Source organism: Ranitomeya variabilis, chromosome 1, assembly GCF_051348905.1.
Source record: "Ranitomeya variabilis isolate aRanVar5 chromosome 1, aRanVar5.hap1, whole genome shotgun sequence".
Taxonomy (NCBI): Eukaryota; Metazoa; Chordata; class Amphibia; order Anura; family Dendrobatidae; genus Ranitomeya; species Ranitomeya variabilis.
In genome coordinates, this window is record NC_135232.1 from 435337290 (window position 1) to 435350947 (window position 13658).

Below are 13658 nucleotides of genomic sequence, written 5' to 3' on the forward strand. Positions count from 1 at the left end.
CTGCCGCTCACTGGATTTTTTTTCTTTTTCGGACCATTCTCTGTAAACCCTAGAGATGGTTGTGCGTGAAAATCCCAGTAGATCAGCAGTTTCTGAAATACTCAGACCAGCGCTTCTGGCACCAACAACCATGCCACGTTCAAAGGCACTCAAATCACCTTTCTTCCCCATACTGATGCTCGGTTTGAACTGCAGGAGATTGTCTTGACCATGTCTACATGCCTAAATGCACTGAGTTGCCGCCATGTGATTGGCTGATTAGAAATTAAGTGTTAACAAGAAGTTGGACAGGTGTACCTAATAAAGTGGCCGGTGAGTGTATATCTACTATATAATTGTCTAAGGGTCACTTCCGTCTGTCTGTCTGTCACGGATGTTCATTGGTCGTGGCCTCTGTCTGTCATGGAAATCCAAGTCGCTGATTGGTCGTGGCAAAATGCCCATGACCACTGCCATGACCAATCAGCGACGGGCACAGTCCGGCGGCAAAATGGCCGCTCCTTCCTCCCCGCAGTCAGTGCCCGCTCCATAATCCCCGACAGTCAGCCCTCACACAGGGTTAATGGCAGCGTTAACGGACCGCGCTATGCCGCGGTGTAACGCACTCAGTTAACGCAGCTATTAACCCTGTGTGTCCAACTTTTTACTATTGATGCTGCGTATGCAGCATCAATAGTAGAAAGATCTAATGTTACAAATAATAATGAAAAAAAAGGTTATTCTCACCTTCCAACGTCGCGTTCTGTCCTCGGCAGTGCAAGCGGCGGTGCCAAGGATGCTATGCGAGAAGGACCTGCCATGACCTCACAGTCATGTGACCGCGACGTCATCACAGGTCCTGCGCTCATACCAACCCTGGGACCGGAAGCTGCCGCGTGCACCGCAAGCTGCCGCGTGCAACGCACACAGGCGCCAGGACTTCAAGGGGCCTTCGGAAGGTGAGTATATGTTTATTTTTTATTTTAAGTCTTTTTTAACCACGCATATAGTGTCCACATTGCTATATACTACATGGGCTGTGTTACATACTGTGTGGCCTCTGTTATGTACTACATCTCTGTGCTATATACTATGTAGCTGGGCAATATACAACGTGACTGTCCAATATACTACGTGGCTGTGCAATATACTACGTGCTCTGTGTTATATACTACGTAAGTAGTAGAGCATAGGGAGGTTTCGTCAAACTCAATTTGACAGGTGGACCCGCCCCTATCAAAGTGTATCAAAGTGTGTAACCCCTCCCCTCCCTGGCTGCAGTCAGCAGCTGTTCCCTGTGCTCTCCCCTTTTGATATAGTTTAATATTGTTAATACAGACCTGTGCTCTCCCCTTTTGATATAGTTTAATATTGTTAATACAGTGTTTAATATTGTTAATTATTCTGTAAGATGTGTTTCATTATCAATAAACACATTCTATAGTGAATATTGCAGAATGTTATTTGAATGCCAGGGACAGGAGCTGTTTCCTACATAAACACAAACAGATGTGGCCGTGATGATGGGATATGTCTGCAATCCCTGTTCACATACATCAAGCAGCTGTGTGTCTGCATGACATACATTCACAAACATCATTTTACACAAGTTTCACATGCCATGGCAATTCCCAACAGTGACCGGCTTACATATAACTCATTGACTCATCAATCAACACAGCAAAAACTGTCTGCATTTCCGCTTCACATACAACAAGCATCTGGGTTTTGTATGTGAACCGGGGAAATGCTGTGTCCCACGGCTGTGCCTTCCCTTCTGGGCCCCCAGATAGATGCGCAAACACAGAACAGTTTAAAATCTTTATTGCGGGAGCTAAAACTACAACAGAGCTAATTGCTAGCAGATGTCTCCCTGAATATCTTTTAACTAGATAGCTATCCTGTTCAGACATTTAGATCAGCGAAAGCAAGCACATTTTTGATTAAATTGATAACTACAATAAATAATAATAATAATAATAACTACGATTAGAACGAGTTAAATTTGAAAATGTTGATGACACAAAATCTGTTACGATTCTATCATTTCTTTGCACATCAGAAGTGAAACGCTGTAAAAGCGTCTTGAATGGTATTCCGTGCGCTAGATGATGCAATACATATACGCAGTAATGTCCGCATGCATTACTATACAAATCTTGGATTTGGGCGTCTTGATAACAATACGCGGTACAATTCTTGTTCAGGAATGTCACAAAATCGCGTGGGAAGATTATATTTTCAGGACTAAAGCCATAACTATCAAAAAATATGCCCGTCTTATCATCGCAGAGTACAATTAATACCCAGTGGCGTCCAGCTTGATTCGCCGGGTCTGTATTCACGATATATGCCGCTGGTCTCTGAGTCACTCTTTCTTCCGGAAGCAAATCACACGGAAACACACCGGCGAATATGCGGGCTGTATAATTATCGGACTTCAGTATCGTTGTAAGCTGCAGACTGTCTATCGTTAATTAAAATCGTACAAGATCTCTCTCCTATTATTAATTTCATCATTAAAATTAGGATTATAAGGTCTCGCGGGTATCTGCTGGCCGTCCAGATATAAAGCGGCGTGGTTGATGTTGTAGTGGTGGAATTGAAGGGGATTTTTCACGTATGAACCGCTGAAGGCCTCATTATCTACAAATCCCAATATAACAGTTTATAACAGGCCTAGGAAGAGGTTCTCGTGGTTCGTGATCCGTGTCCCTGCGGCGATGCTGTACACTTTCAGGCATGTTCGGTCAATAGCGTACTTGGCGGTTGCGGATAGGAGGGCCTGGCTGTGACCGATTCGGACAGCCGGAGACACCTGCACTTTTTTCAAATAGAGAGCCGCTTGCGAGATTTGCACCTTCAGCGGCTCGGCTTCTGCGGACATGAGGCAGAAAGCATCCTTATTTCTTGTTAACTTAACCTTAAGGTCAAGACCATTCAATATTAACTTTGGTTGATTAAATATATCCCCAAAAATGGGCCCCAAGAGGTCGATGGGCTTTGAGCGAGAAGCTGCATTGGCTCTTTTGATAAACCCCGCATTTGCGCCATCCAAGCTCCGGTCATTATGATGGCCCGCAGTGTCTTTATAGAACAAAACGGCTGTAAATTGTGATGACAGCGTCTGCGAGCTGTAATTTAAAAGGGTCTCTATGTACGCTCTATAGCTGTAGAGATTGTCCGATTGTGAGATAAGTCGATCTCCCAGAGTAATATCGACCTGGTTAAAAAGGGTGGCTAGAGGATAATTTATGAGAGCCACCCGGGAGCCATCGGCAATAGCCGTATTATCTTGCTTCACGATGCGACAGTTTATGTACAACAGCGTATTGTTTAGATCATAATAATAATCGCCGCTCCCAGATATGAAAAATTCCAACGGGCCATTGTCTGACAGAGCCGCAACCGGCTGTACTTCTACAAATAGAGATTTCTCTATACTCGTTTGTGTCGGGGGTACGTCAAAAATATCCAGTTCAGATTTTGCGCACTCTACAGAAGCGTCATGCAGGAAAGCCATGATAACTGATTAGATGTCGTCCGCAGAGCATCTTACTCGTTTCTGGCGGTGGCGTCTCTTGGTGGTAGTTTTATTCATGAGCATCGGCGGTAAAGGCGGGCAAGCGCGCCTCTTTCTTCTTTGTGCTTTTTTAGCGACATAAATTATCCCAGATCCGTCTTGCTGCGGCTGTGTATTTATCTGTTTCATAAGGGCCGTTGAGGCGGTCGTGACGGCGTCTGTCGCGATGTTCCGGACCGCCGTCTTTATGTGCGGTTTTACTAATTCTAAGCCTTTTCTGAAAAGCGGCACAGTGCGGTGAAATAATCCTTTAAATATCCCGGCCAGGCCAGAGCCATACATGTACTCGCTCCCACGGAATCCCTCTAGCCCGTGCCCCGACTGGGCAGTATAGTAGCGGGCATAAACAGCGGGATCTCCATAGACCCTTTGAGACACCATTTTATCGTGTCAATACTGTCGCGGTCTGAAATGTAATCACACTATACACTTTCCGTATCTGAATTTAACCAGCGTAGCCTGGTCCGACATGACTGTAATGTTTATGGAGTCAAAGTGTTGTTTGCACAGCGGTATGTAATCGGGGCGCGTGTAGCGCACCGTGACAATATCATTATCATCGCCACTAACTTCTACGGTTCGTAACAGTTGAACGTAACTGTCGCCTACAAGCTGGTGCTGAATTATATCAGAGTATACAAAAGGCGAATAAAAACCAGCCTTTGAATTGGGGTAAAAGCGTCGATTCCACGGCATTAAAGCAACGGGGGAGTCATCGACAGTCTGTAGGCCGAAAATAAATTTTAGCTTAGTACCCAGAGCAAACTGTATAGGGGCCGGGTCGGGCAGGATCACCTCTCGGCGTAGTTCATCATACCGTATTCTGTAGGCAGGCGCGGATAAATTCAGCGCCTCTATTCGGGCATTGACCGCGCCAACCAACTTATGAATGTTCGAGTAAAATCCTGATTTTATGTGATAATGTTCTAACGGTTCGCCGTGTTTGGCAGCGTAGAAGTTCCCTTCAAAAGCCTCAAACGTGTTCCACGTATGGGGGTACTGTATTTCCGTTAACGCCACTTCATAAGCGTCTGAAAGGTGAACGGCCCTCGCTAACTTGGTGTTGTAATTCGATATGGTGTTATCGGGGTAGATTTTAATTGAGGAATTACTGGGCAGTGTCACGAAAAACGAGCGCGCTTCCATGGCTATATATCTGTCAACTCCGAGGCCGGAATCCAACTATTGAATTTTTCGGGGTACCCCAGCCATTTGACGAAGCAGTGGCTCACACCCCCGACACGTTTTTTTCTCAAAATCTTTTCTACTCTGTAGACACGATTCTCATCCATAGGTATTTTTTGCAGTTCTTCCTTATAAAATGACCCCTCTACAGGGTCGCCGGCTAAATCACTAATTTTATAAAGAGGTTTATGAAATTTACTGGATACGTCTGTAATTAAAAAAATCTCTTCGCTGTACGTTTTCAAATACCCCTTACAGAATGTTCCCTTATAGAGGGAAATTCTCACATGATCTCCGACCTTTAAAGTCGGTTTAATCAGTTTATTAGTAATATGTAGAACTGTAAATATTGCGCCAGATTTGCATAGCGTTTTTCTCTGTCACTTCAGCAGGGCTACAGCGTATGGTAGAATGATAAGTATGATTGTAGCTATGCACCAAATCCGGTAAAATATCAATATACCTAAAGGTATTATGCTTCGTGAGATAGCGCCACATACGAGTTTTTAATGTGCGATTAAAGCGTTCTACGATAGCTGCTTTTACGACATTGTTGGTAAAAAAGTGGTGAATATTATGCATATTACATAGTTGCTTGAGTGGCGAATTTATAAATTCTTTGCCGCGATCCGTCTGCAATTTCTTCGGTATGCGCTTATCATTTTGAAATATTAATTCGAACGACCTGGCCACACTAGCTCCGGTCTTGTTTGACAAGACCACGCACCACGCGTATCGCGATAGAGTATCAATCACCGTCAGGATGTATTTGACATTATCATTTTCCCTTGAATAGTCAATTAAACTTATGAGATCCGCCTGCCACTGCGCATCAATGTTCGAGACGTAAATTTTATTTGTCAAAAAACGTTTTCTAACAGGCCGGTGTAGCGTGTATGCATCTTGGTTATTCAGCCACTCAGCCACGTCAGATTTCTTTATTCCACGGTCTCTCGTCGCTCTAAATAATTTGTCAATTCCGCCGAATGATCCGGACTCCCTAGCTGTAAAATATTGTTTTTCTAATATGTGATCCCAGGAATTAGAAGCCATGATTGAATAAAATGATTGTGTCTCGACGAATAACAGCCTGCTGCTTTCAGAAATTCAACTGTATAAAATTTCATATTAATTGCTGTATTTATTCCAAACATTCCAGTCCTAGATAATATATTTCATAGGAATTAGAAGCCATGAATGGATAAAATGATTGTGTCTCAATGGACAATATTCGTCTGCTTTCAGAAATTCAGCTGTATAAAATTTCAGGTTTTATTCCGGCAATATCATGCATGGGTTAACACATGCTGTATTTATACCAAATATTCCAGACCTAGATAATATATTTCAGTCCTAGATAAGTTATTTAGTTTTAACACAACAGCTGCAAGTCATTAGTGTAATCCGATACTGCCTGGCTGAAATAGCTGAAGAGCTGGACACAGACACGGTGGGTTGTTTTCTCTTTAAATACAGGTCAGACTACTACAGCTTTGGCACAGAAGACACTTTTTCTGCGAGTCTGAATAGCTATTCCTTGAAAATGTAAGTGCTTGCTGATTTATTTGCTCCCCGATATTATCATTGCCTGTAACGTATATATTTGTGATAGTTAAAAACTGAATGTTTCTAATTCATATATAGTATATATTTGTGATAGTTAAAAACCTAATCTTTCTAATTCATATATAGTATATATTTGTGATAGTTAAAACTGAATCTTTCTAATACATATATAGTATATATTTGTGATAGTTAAAACTGAATCTTTCTAATTCATATATAGTATATATTTGTGATAGTTAAAAACTGAATCTTTCTAATTCATATATAGTATATATTTGTGATAGTTAAAACTGAATCTTTCTAATTCATATATAGTATATATTTGTGATAGTTAAAAACTGAATCTTTCTAATTCATATATAGTATATATTTGTGATAGTTAAAAACTGAATCTTTCTAATTCATATATAGTATATATTTGTGATAGTTAAAACTGAATCTTTCTAATACATATATAGTATATATTTGTGATAGTTAAAATCTGTATTTATCGTCGGTATAGATATAGATGAAACTTTACCCCTTTTTTATTTAAGATGGAATTCCAATATCCCCGTGATCAATACAGTCCTTTTCTTACAAGCGCACAACTAGGTATACCGAATATAATGTACAGAGTATTGGTTCATTCTGATTAAGTCATTATATTATAAGTAATTTATATTAATTATATATTCTTGCATTCTTTCTTATTTAAGAGGAGTGTATGTCCCCCGATTATCGCAATAATTTCATCACGCCGAATTATGAACCCTTTGAACGCCTAGCTGAGGAACCGTTAGAAGATAATGAGCCTGCTCTTCACCTCATCACAGGTAATTAGATTCTCCTTTTTGCATTTAGATAGGGAAAAATGTCGTTGTAACACGGTACTAAGATATTTATCATTCCTGTATCACATGTAAGAAACCTATATCTAATATATAAAGCTGAATGTGTGTGTGTGTGTATGTATGTATGTATGTATGTATGTATGTCCGGGATTGGCATCTGAACCGTAGCAGCTACAGCCACAAAATTTTGCACAGTCACACGTCTGGACCCCGAGAGCGTCATAGGCTATGTTGTGAGGTGAAATTTTAACCCCGCGCTTTCCAATTCACCAAACAATTTTGCCCCTATCTACATAATGGGGAAAAAGTGAAAGGAAAAGTGTTGGAGGCGTCGCAGCTACAGGCACAAAATTTTGCACAGTCACACGTCTGGACCCTGAGAGCGTCAAAGCTATATTGTGAGGTGAAATTTTAACCCCGCGCTTTCCAAGTCACCAAACAATTTTGCCCCTATCTACATAATGGGGAAAAAATGAAAGGAAAAGTGTTGGAGGCAAATTAACAGCTGCCAGATGTGAACAAGGGGGACTTAAAGAATGACAGCGATGGCACCAAAGAGTATATACTGTACAGTTGCTAAGGTGGGGCCCCAACATGGGATAATCACACCACCACGGGGATATGAACACACACACAAAATGCGCCACACACTACCACGTGCTCGAACACATATACCACCCTCAGTGCACATTTCACCACACATACACCAACCTCGCCACATAAAAGTAGAAACACAAAAGTCGCCGCTCAAAACTCGCCACGCGCAAAACTCTCCACATGCAAAACTCGCCACACGTGCAAAACTCGCCACACGCAAAACTTGCACACGCAGAAAAATTGCCACACGCAGAAAAATTGCCACATGCACAAAAGTTGCAACACATGCAAAAGTTGCCTCACACAAAACTTGCACATACTCAAAAGGCACCACACATAAAACTCGCCACGCGCAAAACTCGCCATGCGCAAAACTTGCTGCACACAACTTGCTACACTAACCTGTCACATGCAACTCGACACACAAAAAGTTGCTACACGCATGTCGCCACACAAAACTCATCTCACAAAAGTCCCTACATGCATGTCGCCACACGCAACTCAACACACACAACTTGACACACGAAACTCGCCCTAAAACACACACAAGTCTGGTATCCTTCAAAAATAAAAATCTGATTAATAAGCAGACAAACTACAAGAGCAACAAATGTACCATATAGGAATCCGGCAGCTGTCAGTCACATGACCAGTCTATTATGTGTATGTGTGAGCTAATATATACTGCCAGGGGGTGGGCTTACTGTTGGCTGGGGATTTATCAGGCTGCCATTTTAGCTTACAAATACTGAGGTAAAAATACTGACCAAATAACGTGTGAACGAGGGCTAATACAGGAGGAGATGGCATACAGCTATATACTATATACAGGAGATGACACACAGGTATATACTATTTACAGGGGAGATGACACACAGGTATATACTATATACAGGAGGAGATGACACACAGATATATACTATATACAGGAGAGATGACACACAGGTATATACTATATAGAGGAGGAGATGACATACAGGTACATACTACATACAGGAGGAGATGACATACAGGTATATACTATATACAGGAGGAGATGACACACAGGTATATACTATATACAGGAGCAGATTACCTACAGGTATATAGTATATACAGGAGGAGATGACACAGGTATATGCTATGTATAGGAGGAGATGACATACAGGTATATACTATATACAGGAGATGACACACAGATATATACTATATATAGGTGAGATGACACACAGGTATATACTATATACAGGAGATTACATACAGGTATATCTAATATATAAAGCTGAATGTGTGTATGTATGTATGTGTGTATGTCCGGGATTGGCATCTGTACCGTCGCAGCTACAGCCACAAAATTTTGCACAGTCACACGTCTGGACCCCGAGAGCGTCATAGGCTATGTTGTGAGGTGAAATTTTAACCCCGCGCGTTCCAATTCACCAAACAATTTTGCTCCTATCTACATAATGGGGAAAAAGTGAAGGGAAAAGTGTTGGAGGAAAATTGACAGCTGCCAGATGTGAACAATGAGGACTTAAAGAATGAGAGCGATGGCGACAAAGAGTATATACCGTACAGTTGCTAAGGTGGGGCCCCGACATGGGATACTCACCACACACGGGGATATGAACACAAACACAAAATGCGCCACACACTACCACGTGCTTGAACACATATACCACCCTCAGCACACATTTCACCACACACACACACCAACCTCGCCACATAAAAGTCGAAACACAAAAGTCACCACTCAAAACTCGCTACATGCAAAACTCGCCATATGCAAAACTAGGCTCACGCAAAACTCGCCACACGTGCAAAACTCACCTCATGGAAAACTCACCTCATGCAAAACTTGCACACACAGAAAAATTGCCACATGTACAAAAGTTGCACCACATGCAAAAGTTGCCTCACACAAAACTTGCACATACTCAAAATGCACCACACATAAAACTCGCCACGCGCAAAACTCACCATGCACAAATCTTGCTGCACACAACTTGCTACACTAACCTGTCACATGCAACTCAACACACAAAATGTTGCTACACGCATGTCGCCACACAAAACTCATCTCACAAAAGTCGCTACATGCATGTCGCCACACGCAACTCAACACACACAACTTGACACATAAAACTCGCCCTAAAACACACACAAGTCTGGTATTGTCCTTCAAAAATAAAAATCTGATTAATAAGCAAACTACAAGAGCAACAAATGTACCATATAGGAAATACGGCAGCTGTCAGTCACATGACCTGTCTATTATGTGTATGTGTGAGCTAATATATACTGCCAGGGGGGAGGGCTTCCTGTTGGCTGGGGATTTATCAGGCTGCCAATAGCAACCAATCACAGCTCAGCTTCTATTTTGCTACAGTTAATTAACCTGAGCTCTGATTGGTTAATATAGGCAACAAAGACATTCTCAGTATAACAAAGCTAATATATGTTGTGAAATGCTTCTATTTGCTTAGTTTTTGCCTTTTAATAATTACATTTCTATCTATTTGTTTTGTGGTTTTTGTGTGCAGAATAAATTTTTGTTAACACATTCTATTTTGCTAACAGCAGTCATTAACCCGGGCGAAGCCGGGTAGTACAGCTAGTATATATATATATTATCTATGTTAATTTCACAACACAGACAAACACATTTTATATACCGTAACAAATAAATTTGCCTCTACTGCATAAATATGGCTATGGTAAGCAAAACATAGGTGATACGGAATAAGTCTTGCTATATTAATTTCACACCACAGACAAACACATTTTATATACCATAACAAATAAATTTGCGAATGCGGCATAAATATGTTTATACTAAGCAAAACATAGGTAATAAGTAAGCGGTGAATACGTCAGTTAGGATGAATTAACAGCTATCAACTACTGTATTACACAAATTATGTCATAATAAATACACGGTTAAATTATTAAAACAAATAATGTCATTAGCCATCAATATAATACTAAATTATTAAAACTGACACACCATAAGCGGGGTTATACCGTAAAACTATATTATACTGTATCAGCTAATTTAATCCTTTCTATGTAAACACGAACTAAGTGCAATTTCCCATACAGATACTGACACGCAGCCATCGCTCTGTATACTGGAAAACTGGTGTGTTCCCGAACCATGTGAAAATCTGGATTCAGACGTCGAGATCATAGATGTCAAGAACACTGTAATTTCACCAATACCCGATGCTCCTAAAAGACGTGGAAATTCGTTAAGCAGGTGTCTCAAGAATAGAAAAGGTAACGGTTCACTTGAAATACATACGATTCTCACTTTTGTGTAGAAAATCAATTCTGTGTTAACTAATAGTCATATTTTATTTACATCTGCTAAACTAGTTGCCAGAAAAATTCAATTTGAAAAATAGAATATCTCCGTCTCAACGAGACAGTTTTGTGTAGAAAATCAATTCTGTGTTAACTAATAGTCATATTTTATTTACACCTGCTAAACTAGTTGCCAGAAAAATTCAATTTGAAAAAGAGAATATCTCCGTCTCCACGAGACAGTTTTGTGTAGAAAATCAATTCTGTGTTAACTAATAGTCATATTTTATTTACACCTGCTAAACTAGTTGCCAGAAAAATTCAATTTGAAAAAGAGAATATCTCCGTCTCAACGAGACAGTTTTGTGTAGAAAATCAATTCTGTGTTAACTAATAGTCATATTTTATTTACACCTGCTAAACTAGTTGCCAGAAAAATTCAATTTGAAAAAGAGAATATCCCCGTCTCAACGAGCTCGAACAATGCGATGTCCATTAAACCAGGAGCTGTGGAGGTGCAATTCCCGCTTCATACTTGTAAGTGTATATCTGGTCTGCTCTATGTCGGATTTATGCAAATATTGTTACAATGATTTCATGGATAACTGTCACAGTTAACTTTTCAAATATTACGCAGGATCATGGATAACACCCGGCGTGTAGCTTTTCCAATTTTACACTGGTTTCGCGGGTAACAGACACTTTTGTCTTTTCTTTTAGATACGCCGGATCTTCAACCACGAGTTTTGCAGCGGCGTAATTACGGATCTGCACAGAATCAACCACAAAGAGCTAATGCGGCTGTGACAACAACACCTCTCTCCTCCATCTGTGTTGTGGATCGAGAGGAAAGCTACGCGGCACCCAAACACACCGGGAATCCAAGCCCCAAGATTCCACATCAAAAATATAAGAATGTTTCAAGAGAGAGATCTGCGTCGCAGAACGGTAGCCCCTGCATAACTCAGGAAGTCAATAGCATAGTCAGCAGTCCACAAGCTAGCCCTGAAAACAGAGAAATTACGCAGCTCGTCGCTGGTAAGAAGAGTAATAACCGTGGTAATATACATGTGTGTCAAACTGTACAACCTGCAGATACTGCTCTTGCAGGATCTTCTAGCGATTTTGCCAATGTATTACCTCTAAAGAAACGTTCAGTATCACGTCGCCGTATAAGTAAAAAACAGTAAGTTGCTGAACAATCGTCTTACACAGGGAGGCCTGTGTGGGACGATGAACATGTCAAAATGTTTATTGGCATGTCTGCTCAGTATGTCCATAACAAACTCGCACAGATCAAACTAAAATCTTTCTGTGACACGTATGAAAGACTGATAAATGCATGTCCAACACCTGACATTATCGCCGAGCTATATGATTTTAAACTAAATCATGCCTGTGTACATACACTACCTGTGAATCTAAATAAATCTAAATCCACCTGACTAAGCTTGGTTGGGCATGGTTTGAAAAAATCCAGAAGATCGCAAGCAGCTAGAAGTGGTCGAAAGACAGTTTACAGCGCTATAACTACACAATATCCACAGAGGCTATTACATGATTCAGCTACAGTTTTACACACCCAAGACAACCCTGGAAGTGTCAACACCAGTGCTGATCCAGATGCTCAGAGCAGTGGGCATCTTGAAACACATACTGAAAATGCGCATGATGCAGCCTCTGTAGGTATTGGTATTTATGATAATGAAATGGCCGTAGATTGTTCAGATGTTTTACAGCATTTTTATCATCATCAAAGGGCTCTCCGCAATTTCAACGGCCATATACATACGGATCATTTTAGATTTGTAAATTTGGAGCGTGTACAATCATTTGTAGAGGCCGTGAATATTGTTCATGACGGCGTTCAGTCATTACTGGATAGAATCATCAGGGACATTGAACCTGGGGATTTTGTACAGTTAAGGCTTGAATGTGGCGATACTTTAGACCCTATTTTCGCTACAAAACAAACCCGTGAAGATTTTAATTCTGAATCTTTTTTAAATGCCATTGCCCACACACTTCAAAGTAACGTTGAATGTCTAGCAGCCAATTCATTAAAGCTAGTCGTCACCATCATTAAAAATAGCGGAGGTGTGCATGTTTTACAACCGCGTATGCCCGGCTAGAGCTCTATTCACTGCTGGACCGTCTGCAGGAGAGGTGCCTTTATCACGACACAGATTCTGTTATTTTTGTACAGAGAGATGGTGAGTGGCAGCCGCCTTTAGGCGATTACCTGGGGGAGCTGACCAGTGAAATACCCGATGGTACACACATCCCAGAATTTGTATCCGCGGTCCCCAAAACTTACGGATACAAACTCAACACCGGTAAAACTGTCTTAAAAGTTAAGGGGATAACACTAAATGTTGGTAACTCTCAATCTATTAATTTCAACAGTCTAAAAGATCTAGTTCTGGACTACCCAAGCAATTCTGACACAGATACACAGAAACATATTGTTGTACAACAGCTGTCCATTGTAAGAAATAAAAAGTACTGGGAGCTTGAAACGAGGCCGTTACGCAAAACACAAAAGTGCATTTATACAAAGCGGCGACTAATTGACAGTTTCACAACCCTGCCTTTTAGGTATTAGCAGAGTGTTGTGCTGATGGATACAC

The 13658-nt window shown here is 41.0% G+C and overlaps 1 long non-coding RNA gene across 1 annotated transcript; it reads left to right on the plus strand.

The window, feature by feature from the left end:
- Positions 1-6846: 6846 nt before the first annotated feature.
- Positions 6847-11922, plus strand: LOC143765437 (uncharacterized). The gene is made up of 4 exons (XR_013213438.1): positions 6847-6907; positions 7012-7128; positions 10825-11001; positions 11455-11922. It is a non-coding gene; the product is annotated as an uncharacterized LOC143765437 (long non-coding RNA).
- The last annotated feature ends 1736 nt before the right edge of the window (positions 11923-13658 follow it).